General features: G+C 45.7%; 1 protein-coding gene and 1 pseudogene across 3 annotated transcripts in view; both read right to left on the bottom strand.

The window, feature by feature from the left end:
- JARID2 (jumonji and AT-rich interaction domain containing 2) overlaps positions 1–25,884 on the bottom strand; it is a 671,808-nt gene that overhangs the window by 544,072 nt on the left and 101,852 nt on the right. The gene's annotated exons all lie outside the window — the stretch shown is intronic.
- Positions 16,184–17,400, bottom strand: LOC146822861 (Golgi integral membrane protein 4-like; annotated as a pseudogene).

Genomic DNA, 25,884 nt, shown 5'->3' with positions numbered 1-25,884 from the left:
TCCTCGGCCTTTTGTCCATCTTAGGCCAGGGGAATCAGGGGCAGTGCGGTGTCGGCCGCGGTGCCTGCGGGCGCTTGGGGTGGGCAGAATACGGTGTGTTGGGGTGTTGGGGGTGGGCTATGCTGGTCGGGCATGGCCATGTGCGAGTGCTGGGAGAAGGCGGTTTGGGCGCTACGGATAGATGCACCTTGCTGAAGGCTGCCTCGGGAGCCAGCTCCTGCGGGTTGCTTCCCCATGAAATGGATCCAAAGAAAAAAACAGAAGTTTGTGAGTGGTACACGCGCGCGTCACTGTGAGCCATGGCCTATTGGTGTCTATTTTGCGCACCAAGCGCGTAATAGACACCAATAGGTCATGGAAGGAGCAATGCGCCCGCCTCGGGCCAATTGCATGCAGTCTTTTAGAACAAGACGCACACAAAGGCCAATGGGGGAGCTGAAAAGGAAACGCACACGCAGGAGCGCGAGAGATTCCTAGGTCACATCAGATTCCCCGTTTTTAACTTACAAAAAGTCTCGCACTGCGCGAGCACTGCTACACAGTGCACCGCTAGGCGCAAGACCTAACAATCAAATGAGCAAGCGTATTTTGGCCACACTAAGCAGAAACACATAAAACAGATTAATTAGAGAAGGGAAGATGGGAAACCAGAGAAGGAGTCTGGGAGCGGGCGAGGAAAAGGGCTAATCAAGGGCAGGTAAGGCATCTTGGAGTGATGTGTACACAAGTATGGCAGATGGCAGACAGAGGTCGCTGCAGAGGCGCCCACTCTCCCTCCTCTGGCTGAGCAGATTCCAACAGCTCTATCAATATTTAGCTTCAGTTCCCTTTCAATGATTCTATTTGCATTGCCCCTCCCCCTCCCTGAACCTGGTAATGCAGTGACAAAGGCGTACACGATGAGGAAGCAGTGGGAGCGCACTTAAAATATGACAGAAGGCCATGCCCTGTACCCCAGCACGAAACCAGTGTTAAACATTTTAATTACATTGTGTTGGTGTGCATTCCACAAATCAAAACAGCACACACACGCATCTTTAAACTTGAGTTTGACAAAAACTGATAGATTCGCCTTTGAATGTTTGGGGGGAAAACTGAACTGCTGGAAATAAACGCCTCACAACGTCGAGCAGAGAAGCACTGTGAATTATCAGCACGAGGCCTAACCAATATCTTTATGCAGAGATTGCAGAATATTTAGGAGAACTGGGCAGACGGCTAATGGGGGCAACATGCTCGTTAAGAAAGTGTTGGTTGCACTGGTGGGTCCCTCACGCGGATAAAGCAGAAAGCAAACACTGCTAAACCCAGATATTTTGGAGGAGATTACTCCACTCACCAGACCCCGTTTTCTCTCTCCACTCCCTCGTCCAAAGCAGGAGGCACGTTGCAGGCTTCCCTCGAGCATGCCTGCTAGTAAATGAGGGAAAGTCTACTATTAAATAAGGGGATACCACATATGTGAATGAAAGATAAACCAAGTTAGGAGGGTGGTGCAAAGAGCATGAAACCGCAGAAGTCTACGAAGAAGTTGCTTTTTAGGAGGTTGAATTCCATCGCATCGGAGAAGGGTCACATTCTGCAAATAAGGGCGAGTTGACAGGCATATTTTCTGGGCCTACGGACTTTTATTCCTCATTGGGTTCACCTCAGCTCCCTCTTGCAAGTTGCCCATAACCTAGAGTGCAGACGAACCTCCCACCCGCCCCTCAGTTTGGAGATCAAGTCCAGGTTCACCCGCACTCCCAACAAACTGTACACAATTGAAAAATAGATGCAGGGGAATCTGTGGGCATCTACGAACACTCAAAAACCCAAATAAGGTCACCTCAGAAGCAGCCATAAGCTACCACACAACAAAAAAAGGTTTCTGTCCATGAAGTGCTACAAAATTTGGCAAACACAGGAGAGAGAGAGAGCGAGAGAAATGGAATGTTATTCACACCCTGCGACTTCCGGATGGTTTACCCTCTGAAGAAGACAAGTGTAAGTGGCTTACTGTTGTACACGGACAGTCTGGAACGATTAGATTATACACTAGTGAGCCTTCAAAGACAGATGAAGGGCCTTGAGAAACACTGATTTCTAAACGAACTCAAAAGGGAAAGAAAATGAAGATTATGGAAAATGGGAAGGATTGAATAATAAGCTTGAGCTCTTGGTGGTTTAATAATGTAAAACAAGCATTGGCAATGTCAAGAAGTCTGCCTTTAAAGGAATGTTGTATGGTAAAGTGAGCAAAAAGATCAGATGATGGATGGAATGTTGAACCATTCAAACTTTCTCCCCAGTCACAGATCTGGGTTTAAGCCATTGTTTTTTGCTCACCACGCCACCCCAGCTTAGACTCCGCCATATGTAAATCTGTCTTGACCCTGCTCCTCAGGGAACAGTCCAGCCCAAAATGCCAGACCAGGTCTTCCCTGGGCCGTAAACAAGCATCATGGGACCCGTTTTGGAGTATCACCCCTCATTAGCCAGGCTAGCTTGAATCCAGTGGCACAGTGAGCAACAGACCCACGTCTGGGCATACCCTCCCCACTTAGGGCGACAAAATCAAAAAGAACAGATGATGGACGGAATGCTCACCCCCAGTCACAGCTCTGGGTTTAATCCATAGTTTTTCACCCGCCTTAACTGCCCAGACATGGGTCCTATGGTCCAGTGCTCACTGTGCCACTGGATTCAAGCTAGCCAGGCTGATGAGGGGTGATACCCTGAAACCGGTCCCAGAATGCTTGTTTCTGGTCAGGGAGAACTTCGCCTGGCAGTTCAGGCTTGACTGTTCCCATGAGGAGCAGGGTCAAGATTGATTTGCATATGGCTGGGTCCAAACTGAGGTGGCGTGGAGAGCAAAAAAATAGATTGATCCCAGATCTGTGACTGGGGGTGAAGGCTTGCATTGTTCAGCATTCCAGCTATCATAATTTCTTTTTGTTTGTAAGGTGATGTGAAGCATTACTAGTAAATAGCATGGGAACCGCTATGTATTTGTGTGGAAGTAAAGAATTGTGGATAAATATTGGTACAGGTTAATGGGAAAGGTGCAGCGGCACTGTCAAGCCAGACCTAAAAATCCATATAAGTTGATAACTGCTCTTTTCCCATCTGTGCCGCTGCCAGAGAAAACAACATAAATTATGTAGTATCTAAGACAATTTAATAGCATGCCAAGGTCTTGTGTGGGCCCTCAAAGCTCAAGCTCAGGATAAATAAACAAAAATGATCACAGCTGTGTGGGGGGCAAGAACTTTTTTTTTTTCTGTGGAGGCACACAACTTCTGCTCAATCAAAATAATTACTCCTGTCTCACAACATGTGGCCTAAGCCAAAGCCCCTCTTTGGTGAGGCTCACATAACTGTCTAGGGACAGCAGTGCTGTCAAGCCAGACCATAACTAAAAGTTGTGGGTGAGTATGAGCATCAGAGTTTGACCTCTGCCACCTCTTTGAACTGGAATACTCACTGGTCAATGCATTTTGGAGAGGCTTTACATGCAGTATGAGGGCAAATAACTTCGAAATTGCAACAAGAAAGATACTCTGTAGCTCCCCTTGTCCATGCTTATTTAGTTATCACGGTTCCATTGCTGCTATATAGTGGTGGAGATACGCCTTTTGGCTAGTTGGAGGCATCTCAAGCAAGTCGAAGGAAACTTCTTAAAGGGGTTCACCCTTCCATAATGTGCCAATATGGGTTTTTGTTTAGAATTGGGGATTATATGTCCAGAAGCAAATTGATTTAATGGGTAGATGAGGAGTCGGAGGAAAGAGGCAAGATATCAGTAACCTATTGGAATACATTTAAAGAGGGTAGATTTATTCAGGCCATAACAGGCTCTGATCAAGTTCATTACATTTTTGGTGATCTTGGATTAGTTGTTCCCCTGGAAGAGGAAAAAAAAAGGCAAGCAAAGTCTGTGCAGTATTTAGGACAGTCAATGACAAGCCAATGGCAAATATGGGCGGAGAGTGGGCGGAGCTTCTATTCACCTACTCCTCTTTAATAAGTCTCACAGAGCAGCGCATGCGCGCTGGCTCTAGGCTCCACCTAAAAACCACCACCAATTGCCATTAAAGATCCTTGGCAAAGGTTAGCTTAGCTGGTCGTCAGTCTAGCTGTTGATTGCTGTGTGTGAAAATTTGAAAATAGTAAAATGCTGCCACATTATTTTTCTATGGCTGAATAATCTATTCACCCCTGACACATAATTTGGCCCTCCACTGCCACATAATTCCAGTGACCCTTGTTCTATCCTAGAGCATATTCTGCTCACTTCTCCTGTTTTTGGACAGACTAAAGCCTCCCAATCTTAAGAAATGGTGTAATAACTAGAAGGGATTCCAAGAAAATACGATATAATGTAGAGACCAAGGTTGGTTATATGGGTGATTTGATTTTTCATGTACGAAATTGAAAAAATGTATACACTAATTTTAAAGGTTTATGAATTAGGATGTACTTTACAATGTTTAATTGTGTTAATGACTTTTGATTAACGATCTGTATGTTGAATTGCATTGTTGTGCGGTAGATTTCTGCAAGGGTTAACTAGAATAAAACAAGCATTGGTCTCAACTTAGGGACATATTGGCTTTGCCAATTTTTTTGGGCAATGCTGTACAGCATCAGCAAGATGCTGTGGAGCATGGCAAAAAAGAAGCACAAAATAAAGTTATCCACGCATGCACGTGCCTACAGAATAAAACTGGTCCAAGATGGATTGGTAGATTTTTTTAAGTAATAAAAATAAGCAGCACAAGAGTGCATTTTAGGACAGGCAGCAATTTGCTGCCAGACCCTTCCCAAAGAAGTTAAAAAGATGCGAGCTGGGTGTGTGAGGGGTGGGGGTGCGACAGGAGAAGCAGAAGGAAGTCGGGATAAGATGCACACGAGGGAGAAAGCAAGACTGAGCACGAGGGGTGGAGAGCTGGCAGGGAGAATCAAACGAAGGAGAGAGGTGGCAAACGGATGCACTTTTATGGAATGCTTAAGCAAAAAGAAATAAGTAGTTCCCTGAAAGTGAGCAGTAGACGGATACAAGTAAGCAAAGTAAAATGCTAGTATACAGGCTATGCTTCTGTTGGAAGGAAACACAAAATGGATAAGGCAGGCCAATGAATAATAAAAAGCAAGAAAATAAGTGACAAAGTTAACAGATGGCAAGCAACGGGAGCCTTGTAGGCCCAATTTAAGTCCTTGGTGAGCCTACAATAGGTCTTTTCCAAATAAATAGCTAGCTTTGGGTGGCAGGCAAGACCTAAAATGTGCACAAATATCAACATTTGTTAAATAAGGGAGAGCCTCCTTCCTATACATGCATGCATGTATGTCCATTCACCGTGTGATCCAGAAACATTACTGTCCAACATTGCTTACTACACAATTGCCATACTCCCAAATCACTCCTCCTCCAACCACTGGTAGTGTTAGCTCAACTCCGTGTTTCGCCCTATGAACAGCTCAGTAACAAGTCTGGCCCACAGTGCTCAAGAGGCATGTGCTGGCTGTAGTAGAGCCACCACGATGGGAACTTGTGCTATAGAGAGCAAGAAGAGGTGGACGAGGGAGATGGGAATCTCGGCACACAACTCTCAGCCAAATTTATCAACGTGCACAAATGGGCAGCATGGCAGTGCAGATGCAGCTGAAAATCCTGCAGCACTCCCTAGATTTCCAAGCTAAGGGCTACAAAGGCCCGATAGAACAGAGCAGTAGCATGAATTACTGCTGTCTGCAGCAGGCCCAGAACACAGGGCACAAGTAAAGCCTGGGCAAGGCATGCCCTGTAGGCAGTCTCCCCATTACTGTGCTGAGATTTGTCTCCATGCCAGTTTAGCTGGAATACAGGCAAATATATGGGCACGTGTTTGTCCTAGAGATGGAAGCCATGTGTGCTTGGGAAGACGGTAAGTGGGTTGTCAACATCAGTGGTGCTCACAACAGAGTATCTTGTTCCAACATCAAAGTGGTGTATTTGCAAAAGCAATGCACTTAACCATGCTACAATGGTACGCACCATACTGACGGAAATGACAGTGCTTAGACAGGAGGGCGAAATGTGGGAAGAAAGGATACAGTAGTCAGTCTTGCTGGTTCTACAGCCCCATAAAACACCACCAAAATAAGCCTTCAGCATCTAGTTGTTTTGCCACTATACGCCATAATGTACTGTACAACAATGAGTACCTTAGATTTAAAAAGGAAGGTTCTTGTCCGATTAGAGGCAGAAGCATTTAAAGAGTCTCAGACTTCCCCCTGTTTTTAGGTCTCGCCTAGCGAAAGCAGCGCATGCGCTGCTCTCGCTATTGCGAGTACCTTTTGGAATCGATTCTGCGAAGGGCTTGCGTGCACGCGTCTGCATGGACAAACATTGCTGCTCTTGCCATTTGTCCATAGCAGACAGCATGCGCGTGTCCGTCGGACTGTGGACTGTGGACAGTCAAACACCATCTTGCAAACCTTTCGTTGTCATAGCAACGTTAATGCCGCTTTGCGTGTGTTTTGCTTTTATTTTTGCTGTCAGTTCCCCCGGGGCACAAGCAGGCATCCACTTCTGTATTTTTGCTGTGATCAGCTGTCCTGACAGAAGTGGATGCCTGCTTGTGTCCCGGGGGAACTGCCAGCAAAAACATGCAGGCTCGTTACAGAATGGGTGGGGGGGGGGGGGGGCTGGCGTAAACGGAACTTGCACCTCCCCTGGGTTCAGAGGGTCTTGCCATTCGAGCCCTCTGTTTCAGGTGCGGGAGACAGACAGACACAAATTGATATTGCTTAATTCACCCCAATATTGTCGGTGGTGGTGGGCGACTTGGGGTAACAAATACTTATCTCTTCCCTGGGGACGCTCTCAGGCAAGCGACCCCGCGCTCGCTGAAGGTGCATAACTCCACAGTAGCTCCGGTGGAGGACAGTGCGATATCCCTTGGGACAGCAGGGTGGCCCACAGAACCCCCCCCCCCCCCCCTTACGGCTTTCGCCGCCGCCGCCGCCATATCGTATCGTTCGGCTTTCTCGGCCAGCCGTACTTTCTGCACCAGTTGCTTGCAGTCCACTATCTTCAGGTTGCAGGGAGGGGGCTCTTGCTGCGGCGCGCGCGGTTCTGGTGGGGGCACTGGACAGGGCGCTGGCTGCCTGCCTCGACATCTTCTCGTTGCTGGTGTTCAGACAGCCCAGGTGCTCACGCCTGAAAGGGGAGACGAGACAGCTCGTGCTGCGTCAACCGAAGCTCCTCGTGCCCTGACAATTCCCTCTGCCGCAGCTTGCGCCGGCTGCAAGAGACTACCCGTTAGGGTTGCGTTACACCGAGAAGATAACAGGCAGGAAGATGCGGCAGCGCCTGGCAGTTCTACGCATGCTATCTGACAGAACAGCCCCTTTCCAAACCACGCCTGCCTCTGCCCTAGCCGGCGAAGGTCCGTAAAAGGGAATCTTGCTCTACGAGCTTTAGGAATGGATATGGGGGGGGGGTGTGAGATGTCGCGGAAAATGATTTCTGGGATATTGAGTTCCACCGATTCGTAGTTCTAGTGTCCAGTAAGGAAACGCTATGATAAACAAGCATTGAAGATGCAACAGGTCTCGGCTTTGGTTAAGTTAAAGCCATTTGCTTTGCTAATGGTATTGTATAGCAAAGCAAATTGCTTTAACTTAATAAAAGGCGAGACCTATTAAATTTTTAATGCTTGTTGGATTTTCTTACCACCAGAGATCCTCCTTGCTGCCCTGTTTAGCAAACCGGTGTCTGCAATCTATCTAACCAAGCAGTGGGAGCTCTGTTTGCTTTCACACAGGGTGGGTAATAAACCAGTCCAGCACCTATTGGAGGTTAATCAACGAAAAAGTCTTCCAATTTTAATGTATGGTGCAGGGGTTCGGGAATATAAAGAGGCTGCTTCCATTCATTGCTTCTAACCTCAGCTCCTTGACCTTCAGCCCTCGACTCCGCATTTTTTTTCCCTCAATGAGGAGATTGGTATTACCTAGGTCTCTGTTGATTAGTCTGGCCCCACTTGTCCTTGGGGTCTATGTTTGGGCAATACGCGTACATCCCTGAACAGAATGATCATACTGGATTGCCTGGGATGGAAGACGGGCCTTACCATCCCATGGATGAAATATGTAATTGTAAAGCGTATGTCCATGGTTATTGGGTGGGAGGGTATATTTGCATATCCTTCCTCCCTAACTAAAGCAGATCTCCCAAAAGTTAAACAGCTTCATTTTTTTCGACTCGCAGTCTTCCAGGGAGCAGGAACAGTTAAGTAAACTCAGCCTGCGAGAGTATGCAGTTATTCACACAACGCCAAATCTTAAGCAGTGCATGGGCTGGGGTTTGAGCCATCGAGGGATCCCTCTTAGCGAGATTAGGACTAGGAACTATACGATCTCTAATACGAAACTGACTCCGTTTTAGTCTGTCCCTGTGATGAGCCTGCGGTGCAATCTCTTGAAAATGGTTTTTGTAAATATTATCACCAGTTTACTGGTAAGCAGTTAAAACCTATTTTAAATATGTATGGGCTTTGTCAATGCAAGCCAGTATTGTTATTTTTACGAACGTGTGATTGCCCAATATTCAGGTTTGCTTTAGCGTCGGCAGTTTTCTTAAAATCATTAGTTTCTAAACAGAAAAGATCATCTGTATGAGTGAATATTACTATCCACGTTTTTATATTTGCGATAGATTATGTACATCTTGTGCTGCTTTTCTGATTTTATTTAATTTTTTAATAATCAAATTACGTTTTTGATGATGACGACGAGTACCGTAGTAAAAATAAATTAAATCAAATTACAAAGAGAACATGCATCAAATATCCCAACCGAAAGAAGAAACCAGGCTCAGATTAAGGAAGAGAATGTGGCTCTCATCCTCGGAAGAGTTGAAAAAAAAGCTGAGAAAGAAATATAATACCAACATCCATAGACTTCAGTTTCATACAGAAAGCCGCTCACCTACAGCAACGTGAAACAGGTTATGTAAAGCATAAACAAAGAATACCTTCGGGGAGAGCCTGAATACATTTCAAAGATGACGGGTCGAGCTGTACAAGAGAGCATCGCATCATATATGAGCATGGCGTTTCACACGGATGACTTGGCGGCAGGCAGGTGAGCAAGTACTCCACCAGGTTAGACAGGTGGAACTTCGGGTACCCTTGACCCTGGATGAGCAAAGCTGGTGTCTGAGCTTGCATGAGAGGGTAAGCATATTAAACAGTTATGTATTTGGTAGCTAAAAAGTAGGCACATCGACCAAACACACGACTGCAGCATTAGAAGAAGAAAAAAAAGGAGCAAAAAAAAAAAAAACTGTCCACAAAACAAATTACGTTACTCATGTCATAACCACTCTTATGATTGGATCCCTTCACTTCCATGCCACAAAACGAAACTTCATATTTCAAGTTGTCCTTTGTGTTAGTTACAATTCACTGGATACAGTGCCGGGCTTCAGCACAGATTTTAGAAACTGTTCTCGTCACCAAGCTATGGCTCGGGATCACTGACCCCAGAAACAAACCTAACTGAAAGAATATGATACAAAAAAAAAACAGAACTTAGGACAAAAGAGAAACTGACAGACCACCAGCCCTTGCAGAGTCTCACTGGCATGCAGAGTCTCACTGGCATGCAGAAGCATCAATAGGGGCTTGCCAGCCAAGACCCAAAGACGCTTTAAACAGGAAGATGCCAAACTCAAGGCATGTCTCTATGGAGGGAGGAGGGGGGCGCTTGTTAAATATAATATTGCAATGCCTTTATACTGTCAGCGAAGCGAGTTTCTTACTTTGTCTCATGGCAACTCGCAGCCCTTTAAGTTTAACCTGGAAGAGACAGGCCTCAAGCAAGGCAGCCGATACTCGACAAGTCCTTCTTCGGCGAAAAGCAATCTCACAGTCATTCTTGCAGATAAATAAAGGGTGGACAAGAAGGTTTGAGGTATAGGACTCAAGCTTCTGCAGCCACTAAATAACACCAAGAAAGCTGGATCTGATAGCTGGCTGCACAAACCACTACAACACAGTAGGAAGTAAGGTAGAAGGGGCTTTAGAGGAACTTTACTGGGGGAATGGGGACAACAGGTTAGGTGCCCTCTCACCAAGCACTGGAAACGGGAGAAGGAATAGCATTGCTTGAGGTACAAGGTTTAGCACAGACGAGGATGGGAAACAGCAGTGCACAGACACGGCCAAGGAGTGTTGCTTGGCCGAGGAAAGCAACTAAAGTGGGGTTTTACAGATCAGAACTTGTGGCCAACAAGTCAGAAGTGCCCTTGCGTGCAGCTGAGTAGTTCTACAAAAATCCCCATCAGAGGAGTTGAGCACTCCATAGTTATGCATTGCATATCAGCCGGTATGTCTGCCTCGAGCCTAAAACATGTTTAATGGTGAAAAGAAATGGTCTACATCGGTAGATGCCATTTAAGTTCTGCATCGATGTTTGTGGCCCACAGACATAGTTGCAGGAGCACAAGCACAGCAGAAGAGCAAAAAGCTACTTCAAGACTGACCTCTTGTCTGCGGAAGGAGCGAGGTTTGTGCAGACGGGTGCAATCACTATGGAGCCGGCCTGCCTGGAACCGCTGAAGCTGGAGCCAGGGCACCTGGAACATTGCCAACTTTGCTTATGAGCTGATACAACTCTGAGGCTAACCCTGCTTTTGGACTCTTTCGTCAACCAGAAAGGCTCCTTGGTGAAACACATTCAGGGGCCAAAGCTTGTACACTGACCCTCCTATTGTTTTTGAACGACCCGTTGGCCGAGAAAATCACCACAAACTGCTTTTCACTCCCGATTATATTAATTCAGGAGCCTCTCCTGCAAACCAAGTACAACGTATTAAGCCTTATGTATCAAAATGTACTTTTGTAAATCACACTTACAATTTCGGTCTTGGTCGAGATCTATGAAAAGTGCAAACAAATCTTAGCAAAAGAAGGTACCCCTCTCCGCTTTTGTAAAAGCATCTGAAAGCAACAGTCTGAGATTGACTGGTGTAGTTTACAAAACCTCTTGCTGTCTACGCATTTACACATACATCACTCCCCACATGCTCTTCAAACTGTAATATATAACCTCAAACTTCACCACATCTAGTTCATTTTGCTTGAAAATGACTCCTTTTCACAGTGGTATCAAAAAAGCCCAAGAGAGGGTGGTGAAGGGCAGGCTCCAGGCTTTATTTTCACCCAGAATTAGCTTTTATAGAAAAGAAAAAAAACGGGATTAGAATTCAATTGGAAGGCGAGGTCAGAGCATTCCACTTGTGTAGAAGCAGGTTGAGAGCACAAAGTGCATCCGTCAAATGCACAAAAGGCTAGTGTAACTATACATTAGTGAGAAACTCACACTGTGCCAATGGTCAAGAAAAACCCAGTATGGAGAGCCACTATAACAATTTTGGACAATCAGATTCATTTATTTGAGATAAAAACAAACCATTCCACAACGGCATTTAAATTATTATATTATTCAATTTTGCTAAATACCCGCTTTCCAGCCCAAATATAAAAATCACACAGACTGATATGCACATGGCTGGGTCTGAACTCGGGTGGTGAAATGAGCTAAAGAACGAGGAAGGATTCAACCCAGATCTGTTACTGGGGGAGAGTGTCTGAAAAGTTTCAGCACTTCATTCATCATCTTTGTGTTAGCTTTGTTTGCACTAAGTTGGCAGGGTACAGACGTGGTCCCTTGCTCACTTTGCCACTGGATTTAAGCTAGCCTGGCTGATGAGGGGTGTTACCCCAAAACCATTCCCAGGATGCTTGTTTTCAGTCCATGGAAGGCCTGGCAGTTCAGGCTGGACTGTTCCCATGAGGCACAGGGTCAAGACCGATTTGCATATGGCTGGGTCTGAACTGAGGTGGCTAAGTGAGTTAAACAACAATGATGAATTCAACCCAGATATGTGACTGAGGGTGAGTGTCTGAAAAGTTTCAGCGCTCTGTCCATCATCTCCTTGGGTTTGCTTTGTTCACCCAAATATAGCACAATAGTGCGTAGATTCTACAAGAGTTTATCTGACAATTACAATTCTGAAAGGACTTCACGTTCACTCCTCTACATCGCCAACTGAGCATCCACCACTCTGCACCATCCGATCTTTCTCTCCCATCACGGATTTACCTGATCCCGAGTGCTGCAAGTCTCACGAGGAGAGGAAATGGAAACAATTATTGCAGATCATAAAAGGCATCATTTATTAACAACAGCGCACTCTGTATTAAATAAACATCATGTTTTAGCCTTTGCTTGCCAGATTTTTACAGCCCTGAAGAACAGGAAGCTGAGAAGAATGTCTAACCACACACAAGATTTAAATACACTGCAAACACTACAACTGGCAGATGGCCAGATACAAAATGATATACTCATGCTAAAGTCCTTGCTCAACCGTGTGCGTTCATGCAGTCAATTCGATAACTTAGGCGACAAGTGGTCCCTAAAACAAAAGAAGGGTAGAATAATGCTGCTCGGAACACTTCCAGGACATAAAGAACAGAGAATAAATGCGACAATTTTAAACCACAAGACCCAACGCGGTAAGGGAAAAAAAAATGCTACAAAATACGACGAATTCTCAGTTTTATCACCACTGAAATTCACCCCTTATGAACTCACACAATACACGCCAAGCCATGTTGTTGTCACTCTTCTCTCTGGACCATTTTCAAATTGTTGTTTCAGAATGGCAGGCGACACGATGTTTTGGCATCTGTTGTGTGCGTTCATACCCATAACACAAGAATTTCAGTGGTTTTACATGTCTGAGCCAGCACCATAACAGTTTTTGCCTGTGTTTTACCCCCTGTATTTCCCGTTTATTTAGTGATGTACTTAATTTCATACCCCTGATGTGCTGTCATACCCCAGTTGCGGACAGAGGTTATGCATAGGGGGTTTGGCTGTAGGGTCTGGCCTCTCGCCGGACCCAACATGACATGGCTACCGAACCCCCACAGAACAAGCCTTATGGCCATCCGAAGCAGGAGTTTGCCACAGGGTTTGGCTACTAGCCAAGTCCTGAGCCCAACTGTGCATTATCTATGTTCGAAGGGCTGGAGCACCCAGGGTAATTGGGGAAGGGAGGGACATTGGGAGGCATGTTTATTTCCACGTGGTAATCAACCCTGGCATACAGGCAAGTTTGTGAAGAGAAATGGCTGGCTTCTAGTCCATAGACCTATGAACATATGTGATGGCAGAAATAGTCAGGAGCTTTCTGTATGCAGCGATGGGTTATTTCACCACAAACATGCACAGACGACTGGCTGCCAAACACATACAAGGGGAAAAAAAGTATGTGGCGTGCTTTGTATGCCTAGAGCAAATGGTTCACAGAAACACATTAGGTAGGATGCTTCTCCATTCCTCTCAGACTCTGCTGCTTTCTCCCTCTCAACAAGCTCTTGCACCAAGCAGGAATTAGGTGCCCAAATGGATGCCTATGATAATCAGAAATCAAGCTCTAAGATAGTTAACAGGATCTCACTCTCTAAGAAATGAGTCCTAGGCTACCTTGCTCTAATCTTTTTTAATCCATAGCTACCATTTATCTTTGTTATTACTTTTTGACCTGTATAGTTTATTAAACTTTAATTCATATAATACCTCCTCTTTAACTACTGAAGATGTTAATCAGCACACTGTTCTTTCAGTCAGAACTTCACTCCCACATATTTTGAGTGCAAGACATTTTTATGATCATTAAACTTTTAGCAAGAAACTGATACAAGGAGGAGTCACTGGATTGATAGTGATTCTTGGAATTATGTTGTGTTACACTAGAGCTAGGCCAACTAGTATATAAGCCTTTTAGTGTTTCACGTTTGACTACCTATAAGTGGTTCGCCTAGAAGTATAAGGGGGACCCTAGTGTGAATAATATCTTTAGGGTTGTTATATGTTTTAGGTTTGTTTTTTATTGTAATGTAATATATATTGTGATATATGTCATTTGTTTCTCCTTGAATAGGCGCCATTGCCTGTGTGCGTTATGAACTGATTTTGATATATTCACTATGAATATTAACTATTTTTGAGAGGGTAATTAAATGTGCTCTACTCCTAAAACTGATTAGCATTGATTCCTTTATACCATTTTTCCTTTGTATAAAAATAATCCACAGATTTCAGCACACAAAATAAGTTTCTAGCGCAAATGGATCAGAAGTTTATAAAAACACAGCAACACTTCTTGCCGCACGATGGGAGACCCGTCTCAAAGGTTAACTAGTCATCTTTCTGTTGCATATTTCTGTACTGGAGTGTTAAACTGGTACTAATAAGGTGAAACCTTTGCCCACATGGCGTAAACGTGTAAAAAACGCAAAATAATGAGGTAATATGAAGAAAATATATGCTGCATTAGACCATGTTTGCAACCTTGTAGCATAATGTGGTCCTCCCCAGCCACATAATTCCAGTGGCTTGGGAATAGGGATGCCCCTTCCTCTGAGACACATCAGGTAATTCAGGAGGTACTTCATAACAGTGCTGAGAGACATCATGTGGGCAGGGAAAATGTTAGAGCAAACAGCCAGGGGCATGACACGCAAAGCTCAAAAACTAGGACGTTTTGGCATTTACAACTCAAGCTCAAGGAAAGGAGGACAATGAAAAACACCAACATTTCTAGCAAACAGCACAGAGGAAAGCCTCTGCATTGTAGGTTCGAGTAGAAAAATCACATGCTATTCCGCACCAAGGTGACTAAAAGGGAACTAGTAAAGGGGAGCATCTCCACAGGTTTTAATATTTCTGATGTTTTATTACACAGTAGCAGGATAACTGGATGTGTGGGATTCCACAAACTGAGTTCATCTATAAGTATTCTTTACTGAGGGCTGATTTAGCATTTGAAAGAAGGTACTCTATTTGACAGAGTGGCAGAGAGCATTACCTCCATCATGCGGATGGACCACGAACCTCAGATTTAGAGAGGATCATCAGCCCATAGGCCATCTTAGAACATTGAAAGGAATAGCCATCATGAGGGTAAGTAACAAAGAATTAGTATTTAAAAACTATAGCGGAGGTGTAGGGTGCCACTGTGCTGAGAGACATCATGGCAAAAAATGAAATGTAAAACAAAGGGTAGCAGAGGATCCTTTCTCAAAAAAGGGCTAAACTAATTAAAAAAAAATAGTGGGCAAAAAGTCTGCAGGACCCTCTATGGCCTAGAACCTGAAACTGTGAGGTTCCTGTGAAAATTGACCTTGAACCTCGTTTTAGAATCCCTCCCTGCAAGTGGTTAACAACCAATAGTGCATCATTAGTCAGCAAATGTAATGAGGTCTTCCTTATGTAGCCCATATCTGGTTAAGGCAATGAGGAAATAGCTAGATGTGCTAACAGGCCAGATCTTCTGAAGGGATGAGTCTGATCATATCACCGTTTCCCTTGAAACTAAAGGGCATTACAGGTGCCTTTCAGGGTCATAGGATATTTGAAGCCCCTTGGCACTGCCATGGTGAGAAAGGGAGAGTGTATAATGGCTGGGTGGAGAAGGTGACATGGCTGCTACTGTTCTCTTGTGGGTGGAGAGGTGGTTGGCTTTCATTAGTCTGTCTTGGCTAGAGTGAGGAGGAAAATTCTACTCCTCTCTTCTGAGCAGGAAGAGTTGGGTGACTTCCTCAGGGATGTGGGATAAGCAGTGGTGCAATGTCACTTACAAAGCTATACTGCCGGCCTCAGGGTTGTAGGCATAAAGCAATGTACGTCACTGTGTTTTATCAGTTAAAAATAAAAAATATTAAAAAAAATAAAAAGAGTTGGGTGACTTCCACGGCTCTCTTCTGGGTGGCAAAGTTTGCAATGACTTCCATTACTCTCTGCCAGGAAGGGGAGACTAAAAGAGCACCCAATACTCTCTCTCGGGTGGAAGTGGATGGCATTGCTTCCATTATGCTTCACTGAGAGAGGGAGAGTAGTTTCCACTACTCTCTGCTGGCTGAGAGCAAGTGAATTCTCTTTGAATGGAGAAAAGTAGCCTGGCTTCCATTAGTCTCTCCTGATTGGCCGGGAATAAGATTTTCCACTACTGTCTTCAGCAAGGGAGAGAGTATTATTGCGTCCAGTACCTGGCTTACAACAATGGAGTGGAATCCAATATTCGTTAAATTCCTAATTCGTCCCCTTTGATTGTGAGCTTGCACAGTCCCTCTCTCTTTCACACACACTGGAGTATAGAGCTATGAAAGATTGTTAGCTGGCTCTTCGTGTGCCACTGAATCTGATCCGCATCATGGGTCAGATTTCCCATGTACATGCCAACAGTGCGGAAAGGCATCGCATTCTTGTTCACCGTCCAGGTCAGAATGTCATATCCAATATTCATGTTCCCAAATTCATCATAGTAGATGGTGCTGTTTCTGATGGTGAAGTTTATGGTCTTTAATTCTTTCAGCATCTTGTCTCCATCCTGGATGCTATTCACCATCCTCTAGAAACGCAGGGCACGGCCATCTCTAACCTTCGCTAGCCACAGAGGCAAGGCTGGCTATGGCAGAACTTCAAGAGACCCTGTCCGGGGTACCAACACTTTTCTGAGATTTTCTGCAGTCTGGGCACCACCTTCTGGGGTTTTCTTCCCAGAGTCTGCCGTTGTCTCCAGAGGATTCGCTTGTAGGCCAGTCTGTTCGCGAATATGCTGCAATTCAGCTTCCAAGGCTCGGGAACGCTTATTTGGGGCCTGTAACTGCAATGGCTGGTGACTCTGGGCTGGGACCAGCTTTAAGCTTGGTATCCTCTGAAGAGCTTCATTCAGCTGGTGCATCGGATTCAGCTGCTCCTACGATAAACAGCTGAGAGCAGACCTATTCATGTGCCTTGCGAAGAACCTTACTTTCCTCCCTTAGGTTCGATATCGTATCCAGCAGCACAACCACGTGGTTCTCATTCTCCTGCTGCAGCTGTTCATATTTCTAGTTGTGGCTCTCCAACGCTCGCCGGTTTTCCAGATTTCGAGTTATACTGCACCTGCAAGTCCAGGAGTTGCTTCTTCACTTCTTCATGCTGGTTCTTCAGGATCCTGTGCTGAGAGGTGAGGGCGACGTAGCGGTTCATGGTGGCTTCCTTCTCTTTGCTCAGGGCTTCTTGAGCTTCTAATTTATAAACTACAAAATCTTCCTTGGTCTTCTGGTGCTCCGCACACTTTTTCTGGAGATACCGCTCCAGCCTGGACCGGTGCTCATACACCACTTCCAGCTGGGCAGAGAGCGTCTCCTGCTGCTTGAACTGGAGGGACAGGTTCTCGGAACTTTGCACTTTCTTCTGTAAGTGCTGGTACAGGAAGAGCACGGACCCCAGGCACATCAAGGCCAGCAAGCCGAAGCCTGTCTGCAGAACCCCCTTCTGGCTGCGAAATCCACAGGCCCCGTGTCCCATGGCCGGAGAGTTTGGTTCCTCGTCAGGGAGGGCCGGGCCCTCGGACTCCCGTTATCTTGACAGTAATGTCTGACTAACAGTCTCTAGCGCTATGCGTGTGCCGATATAGCCCTGCTCAGCCTCACGGATTATTACGTTATTGTAAATTCACAGCGCCACACTGTTACGTCAAAGCGATTTGCGTCCAATACGAGTTTAAACCCTGGATGCCTACTTTAAGTATGTGCGCACCCAGAACAGTACAGCTTTGTCATCCCGTGTGTACATCACTGCAAGTGTTGTGAGCCTTTCCTGTGCACACCTGACCGTTCAGAGCCCCTTTCGCTGCGCCTGTGAGGATGCTCTTCAGAAATGGATGGATGTTATCAAACACTCCCAGGCAAATATTTCTGCAGGAAGCACGTGGCCTTCGACGTACAGCTCATCACTTTTTCCGTGGAAGTAGGCACGTTTTCACAAAGCTGCACACTGCGTCCGGAGGGACCAGAGACCCGTGGGTCAATCACCGGTTTTAACCCCAGTCTGCAGCCAAACGCTCTCACCAGATCTGACATCAGAACACCCCCTGGTACCGGAAACATACAAATCACGAGGTCCCGAGCCAGGTGGCATCCAAATAAATAGGAATAAACTAAGTTTTAGGGCTTTCCATCATTAACACACAATCTAAGTTGCTCTCTATGTGCGCAGGTGCTAACGCGTCTCCCGCTTGCTGTAATTAAAAGCCCTTGAATGAGGATGTCTGCGGCCCATGCAGGGAGCCCCCATAGTAGGGCGGCCACCTTAGTGCCACGTCGGAGGAGGTACGCTTTAATACAATGCAAGCCGGCAGGTACGGTACCAGACATTCTAAGTTCTAATTAAATATCTACAAAAGCAGTTTCAGAATCCACCACAAGGGGGCATAGTAACTACAGTTGGAGACTGGAACAAGGCCAGTACAACTATATCCTGCAAGTTTCAAACGGGTGTTACTTGTTAGGAGCATGAAGTAAGTGTGGTGGGCCGGCTTTAGAACAATGGTGAAAATGACGAAAGAGTAGACGGTGAAAAAATAATACGAGGGAAGAGGAAAAGGCAGGACGAAAATGTTTCATAGAGCACTTTAAAAACGAATGTTGAAAGTTAGTTCAACGTTTTATCTCTGAAAGGCTGGAACAAAAACAAGCATTTACAATGCAATGGTCTCGGCATTGGTAAAGTTAGAGCTATTGGCATTGCTTATGGCATTATTTTTGTTTATGTTTTTGTTTTCAAAACATTTAAATAAACAGCATTGTTAAAAACAAAAACAAACAAAAATAATGTCATGAGCAATACCAATAGCTCTAACTTTAACAATGCCGAGACCGTTGCATTGTAAATGCTGGTTTTAAGGGGGCCTCGAATGGGTCTCCATCGGGCTCTGTTTTGTGCCCTGGCATAGGCGGTCCTTTTTTTTTTTCCGGACTGCAGTGACAGCAGGCACATCGATGTGCACGTGGTGAGGGTTGTAGGGGAAGGGAAATCATTTCAAGAGAGTCCTTTTCTCTCTGGATTTCCCTTCTGTTTTTGAATCTCAGGAGCAGCAACATTTTCGTGGTGTCACCTGGGCTGTAAGTGGAAGCGTTTTCAAAATTATACACAAGCCATAGTTGCTGCTTATTTATCTTATGCAACTAACAACCATTGACAAAGCCAATAGTCCTGACTTGTTGTAGGTATGATGTGGCTTGTATGATATATCTGGACGCAATGAGAGGAACAGCAAAATAAAAGTCGGGCGGTACACTGTGCTACACACAGATTTTCAGCTTACGTATTTTTAAGCCACCCCCTTAATTACACTGACCACGCCCCCTTGAGAGACCCCCCCCGTTTTTTCATCTCACTTAAAGCCCTGCCAACGAGTATGTGATGGTACCTCGGAAAACGATAGAACTGTATGACTCGTATATTAGTCCTAGTTTAGGACACTGCCTTTAAGAGGGCGGTTTTAAAGAAACACGGATATCAGCATGGTCAGCCACTAGCTAAAGTCGCCTGCTTCCAGGGCAGGGCCACCTTCTGTGCCTTTCCTACGCGGCATCTAAAGTGCAATTTTCGGGAGGCTTAAGAGATCTCCTCTTGAAAATTGCGACATTTATCCAAATCTTTACACAATGTATTCCCGGTTTGGCAGCTCCCATGTGCAATCAATTCGCTTTAAGTACGTTTGTTATCACTTGCCTCAGCAAAGACCTGTAACGGGTCCCCAAAGCTGATCTGGAGCACGTTTCTCAAGAAGGGTAGCGAGACGGGCCCTGGGGGTCGCCGGTGCAAGAGATACCATAGCCTCTGGAGCTTCAGCAGCAGCAGAAGGCCAGCTCCGCCCAGCAGCAACAATAACCAGGCCGGACAGTTGCCCAGGTGAGAGAGACCATTTCCGAGTCCTGGCGTGCGCACTCCCACTGCGCACTGCTCACGTGCAGCCCGTAGTAAAAAAAAAAAAAACAAGGATGTGTCTACTAACGCACAACGTCACATAGGACACCGTGAGATCTACGCAGCCTGCATGAAAGGCATATGGTGAACAGTAAGATCATAATACAGGATTCACCACTTTAATCAACCCTCTCCCCCTTTACCTTTCGGTGGTGAGTCCCGGTGCTGTTGAAACCCGACCCCTCCGCCTCATGAATTATTTCCCGGGTCTCTGCGCCTACCTGCTGCCGCGCGGCCTTGTCTCGCACTATCGCCGGAGCCCCCGCACACCCAGCCGGAGAAGGGCCCTCCGTCCCACGCTGTGCTGGGGAACCAGCAGCTGCTTACAGAGATAGCGGAGAGAGCACCGATCTACGCCCCTCACTCCCAAGCATTACCAAAACTAGTAGGCATATGAAGGCATGAGCGAAAAGCAAAAAAAAGATTGCGCTTTGCGCTGAAAGGCTTTGTCCCCCACTTTCTCTGGAGCCCCTGCACACCCAGCCGGAGAAGGGCCCTCCATCCCTCGCTGTGCTGGGGAACCAGCAGCTGTTTCCAGAGACGGCAGAGAGAGTGCGATCTACGCCCCTCACTCCCAAGCGTTACCAAAACTAGTAGGCATATGAAGGCACGAGCGAAAAGCAAAACAAGCCGAGGGCACCGGAAGACACCACCGCCTTTCTCCGAGGTGAAGCAGAAATGCCTCAGAGAAACGCAGTGTCCTTTTCGGATTCGGGGGCGTGTTTTGCTGTTATCTCCTCCTGCCATTGGCTGGAGGAGATAATTAGACTTTCTGCAAAAAACACGCCCCCCCCGATCCGAAAAGGACGGGGCCTGATCGGAATGACGGGACCTCTTCTCCAATGGCTGGCCAGCATTGAAGAGGCCAGCCAATGGAGAACAGGGGAGAAGAGGGGCGGGTTCAAGCCGCTCTTCTCCAAGTCATTAAATCTCGCAAGCGAGACTGTGCAAGCGCAGCCTTCGCTAGCCGAGACCTAAAAAAGGGCCACACAAGAAAATAATGAATGAACAATATTTATCAGGTTATTTCAGAAAACAAGCTGCAAAGCAAATCAACGGTTTTGCAAAATGCAATAATAACAATAATAATTAATAAAAATTACACAGGAACAAATAACACTGGGAAAGCCCAAACAGTTAGATCCATAGCAGTTTGCCTTACTCAGCCCCTTTAAACCATATTATGACCACTTTGCAAGGGGCCATGTTTGCCAGTCAAAAAAATAAAAAAATAATAGATGTCTGAAGTTGTTTTTTGCCTTCCCATGCTTTATGTATCAGGCCTCCTCCTCCAACGTTATTAGCGAAAGGCAAGACAACTTTAAACATTTATGCGCTCGACTGCCTGGAGAAAATAAAACGCTACTGTAAGAGACACGCTTTTTAACCTTACTGTCACCTTCTATGCATAGAACTGGAATTTTTACAGTAATGTGCGATACAATACGGTGCTAGGAGGTTGCTGCTAAAACAGGAAATAAACGCCGAGACCAGACAGTTACGACGGAAGTATTTCACAATTAGCAGGGAGAAGAGTAAAGACAGGGCACGGCTATCACGTTTCCTCTTGTAGTGGTGTGGGCAGCCCCGCCCCCTCCTTTGTCAGGCAGTGGATTAGAGCCAATGATCACTCTGGCAGGATGTGGCCAAGGTAACATTAATGAGAACCCGGGCTTCAGGCAAAGATCACCAGACCAAATAATCTCCTGACCACACAAGTGGAGCATAATTAAAACAATGCAACATGCCTGGCCTGTTTCCTTTAACAGTCGATAGCACTCTCCACTTACCCTCAACCATCTGGTAACCTAAGGAAAGAGGCGGTTGTCAAATTAGAGCGAACCGAGTTTTCTGATTCTCAACGAGGGTTCAACAAACCCCTTCAGAGCGAATTTTAGGTTTCTTAATAGTCGAAAATCTATATATCCTAGACATAAACTTACGATTTCAATACATTTCTACTATTTAGGCTATTAAGAAAATGTACAGGAATCGCCGCATACATCTATAGAGGCTGTATATTTCAATGCATCCACTAAAAATACTCCAACCTACTGTCAGCTGTGCGGACAATCCACAGAAATGCATTAAACAGAAACGTGCACTTTTCACTTTTTTTTTCCATTATATCAACTGGAAAACAGAGTTTCTGATTAAGCGACTCGATCTAACCGTCAATACTCTGGGGGTGTACCCCTTCCCATTTGCTCTTCAGAAACAAGCAATTTTCAATCTTTTGATTGTGTAGATTAAAGAGCACCTACAGGTTGAGAATGACGAAGCCAAATGTTTGTGAATGGTCACAAAACCTAACTTTGTGGATTTTCCAAGAAGTTTGCATGAAAATCTAATCCCCCCCCACCCCCTTGCAACTAGGACGACCCTCTTTTCCCAGTTCCAAACTTCAGAGAATCAGTTATACTAGTGGATTCTCCTTTCACAATCTCCGCCTACTGGAGCATATACCTTCAGTTCTCGATTCTGTGAATCGGGATTTGGGAAATCATTCCCACTTTCGAATTTAGGAATGCAAAAAGTCTATGATTTAGAAACCAATTAACAGAAGCCTGTGCACAATACAGGTATCCGTTTGGGAAAAAACCCTGAGGAGTCTTTGGCTAATAACTTGCTCCACGTACATGGCAATGTTAGTATGGAAGGTAACTCGAAATCTACAACTCCAGTCTATCACTACCCCTTCTGCAATTGATGAATGGTGCCCACCATTTGCTACCATTGTACCACAGGCTTTCAATAATGTAATCAAAAAGATATAAACTGATGCTGCCTAACTGCTTAAAGGCCCTTTTTCTCTCCTACAACTTCTTTCCTCGAACCCTTATCTTGCTTCAGGCAAAAGGCACCCCCATATGCTCCACATCCCCACCATTTTCCCTCTCGACCACCCTACTTTTCAGCAACAAATAACATCTGCCCAACCTGCCCTCTGGAGTACTGGTAAGAGTAACACCCACCCACTTTTACTCTGCCTTAATGAAAGTGAGCCTATGATAATAGCAAGGCATTACAGATCACCAAGCGAGTCCAACTCAAATCCATTTAAAGTAAATACACAAAGTCACTGGGAGAACGGAGGATCTCCATCAATTTAAAAATAAAAACAAATCTAAAAATGATTTCTCCATAGATCACTACAAGCACTCACCAATGTTGTTGACCTTGTCACAGGCAAGTAGCTTCAGTTGATGGACCTTACCAAATCGGCATTCGCAATACCTAGCAGGATCTTCTGCCCTCAAAAATGTGACTAAGAGCAAACTCAGCTGGTGCAGCCTCTTACAGATGAGCAAATTCGGAGTACTGTGACAACCAACCACTTCAAAGGGGACTTTTGACACTACTGCCATGACTTGAGTTTTTAGAGTAGCAATACATTAAGTTTTAAGAACACGATTAAATATAGGAATTGAAATACCAAAACAAAAAAAACAAAAAGTTAAGCAGGGCAGCTATTGGATATTGAGAAAAATAAAATGAGTCGCCTGCATGCGACACACAGGGTGCTTGAGGACAGACTCATCAGCACTTGGGCAAGAAATGTTACTTCTACTCTTCTTAAGCAGACTGGATCAGAAAGACCTAGCAGGGATGCTCTTCTCAGACAGCAATAAAAAACTGGACCCTTTACATTGTTCCTCAAATTAACCTAGAAGTTCTAAAAACACACAGAAGCCAACACAGCCTTTCCACTGACCTCCAGAAAGCTCTGGTCTCCAGAAACTGGGGGATATGGGTAAAAGTGGTCTCAGTGCACATGGTACTAGTGAAGGGAGAGGAATCCCATTTCGAAATCCATGTGGCAATAGGAACCGTTGTGTGTAAAGATTGGTAAAGGTACAGAAAAATCCAAGCCTATAGGTCTCCTTCCTAGGCAAGCTGCAGACTATCAGAGGTAGCCTTAATGCTGAGAAAGGGGATGGGCTGGAAACAATACATATGTAGACCAAGCAGGTTTCAGCCACAATGACCTAGGTGTTCTGACCGCGGTGATCTACAGAACGGAGGACCGGTTGCCCTAAACTGCTGTTCTGCAGGGCAACATCAAGACAGCTTACTCATCCCTAGGCATTGGTCCAAGCTCTCATTGTATGAGCAGACTCGTCATTTTTAGGTCTCGCTGGCTATCGCGTAAGCGATCGCTCAGCGAGACTTTAGTAAAGGGGCTCCCAAAAGTGCTCCCAAAAGTGGATTGCATGGCGAGCACGCGCACAATCACGTGCATCGTGCCGCCATGCAATCCGTTTGGCATCCTACTTCAAAGGGTCCGCTCCCCCGCCTGGAATGCGCTCCCCTGCCCCCGCCAAGCGCGCGCGCCACGCTCCGCCGGGCTTGTCTTGTTCTACTTTGAAGTTCTTTCAAATTACCTACCTTGCTATCATAGATCACAACCTCTCGTGCCTTATCCCAGTAATACTTCATCTGTTCCAGCCCTGTTCCTCCCTCGATCCAGTTCCTTTTTGCCAGAAAGTTTCACTAATTCTGCCATCGAAATGTTAATTAAATTTACCATAAAGGAAACTGAAGTAAATGCACGGAATGCTTCCTCTCAGAGCAGCAGGCTTAACCTAATAACCAATTAACCGCTGGATTTAACCACTAACCCTGTGGTTCATAAGTACCATGCTACTTACCATAAAGCGCTTCAAGCCCCTTCAACGGTAGGGAAGCACTAAACAAATGCATTTACCACAAAATAAGTTACCTTCCCCAGGATCCGAACCCGTGACCCGCAAGACACCCCCAGCTCTGTAGCAGGGGACTTAACTACGAGCCATGGGGTGACAGACAACCTGTGACATGCACCACACGCGCAGACCAGTGCAGCAGGAGGTGCATTAACCACCCGGGTTAACTCACAACCACTACGAGCGGTTTATAAGGTGATCCTGCAGAGGGGAGGGAGAGAGTCTCTCTCCTCTCCTCTTTTCCCCCCTCCTTTCCCCCCTCGGACCATTTATCCGCCTGAGGTAGGTGGGATTAGTATGGTTGAGTTCTGTAGTAGTAACTCCTGCTATTGAAAACGCTGTGAAGCTATTAGAAATAATGCATAGAAAAATGTATGTCTGCCAGTGTGTGCAGGGTACCACAACGCTGCCAACACAAAGCCCGGTGACCACTGCTCCCTAAAGCTTTGCACTTCGCAGAAAGGATGCCCTCTTCCGCCCGACCCTTTCTGCTGACCACTTTCCGCCCCCTGAAGCCACAGCTGCACTGAGGGATAGTGAGTGATCTATAATTCATAGCGCCTCCCTGCAGCCTCCGGGTGCATGCACGTGAGTGCAGATGTCGGGTTTGCTCTCACGAGGACCTCCGAGGGTGTTCACTCTGCTACTGAATTGCTCTCCTAGGCACAAGCTAGCGCCCCGAGGCCCTCGGTACGAGTGAAGAGCTACATTCGGGCAAGGCACAAGCCCTAAAACAAGCATTTGCAATGCAATAGGTCTCGCTTTTACGCGAGTTTGAGCTATTGACATTGCAAATGACAATCCCTTTTATTTTTGTTTTCATTTTTTAAAACATAACTAAAAGGCATTGTCATTTACAATGCCAATAGCTTTAACTCGTGTAAATGCGAGACCTATTACATTGCAAATGCTTGTTCTCCCATTACTATGAGCTGCGGTGGAAGCAACAATGACATATTGGCCTCAATACTAAATAATACAGAGGTTCACATTTAGGTTAAGTAGAACTAGCTTTAGAAAAAGGTTTGAGCTTTTCATGGGTCAGATGCAAACTACTTAAAAGGAAGCATAGGTAATATTTCTTTATAGTAGTGAAGGACCATTCTCATATGCACCAACAATGATGCACAATCTGCCTTCCTAGAGCCGGAGATGGTTGTTAAGCACGGTTCATGAACTACATCCACATACAATGGTCGAATAGACAGCAAGGCATTAAAACACTCAATTAGTCCTTTGACTAGCATCGGCCGGCGAGCTCCTCGGACGTCACCAGGCCCCTGCCGCGCATCATCTGCTGCACAGTGGCTGCCAG

Source organism: Triturus cristatus, chromosome 5_2, assembly GCF_964204655.1.
Source record: "Triturus cristatus chromosome 5_2, aTriCri1.1, whole genome shotgun sequence".
NCBI lineage: Eukaryota > Metazoa > Chordata > Amphibia > Caudata > Salamandridae > Triturus > Triturus cristatus.
This window is presented reverse-complemented; position numbering and strand designations above follow the sequence as displayed.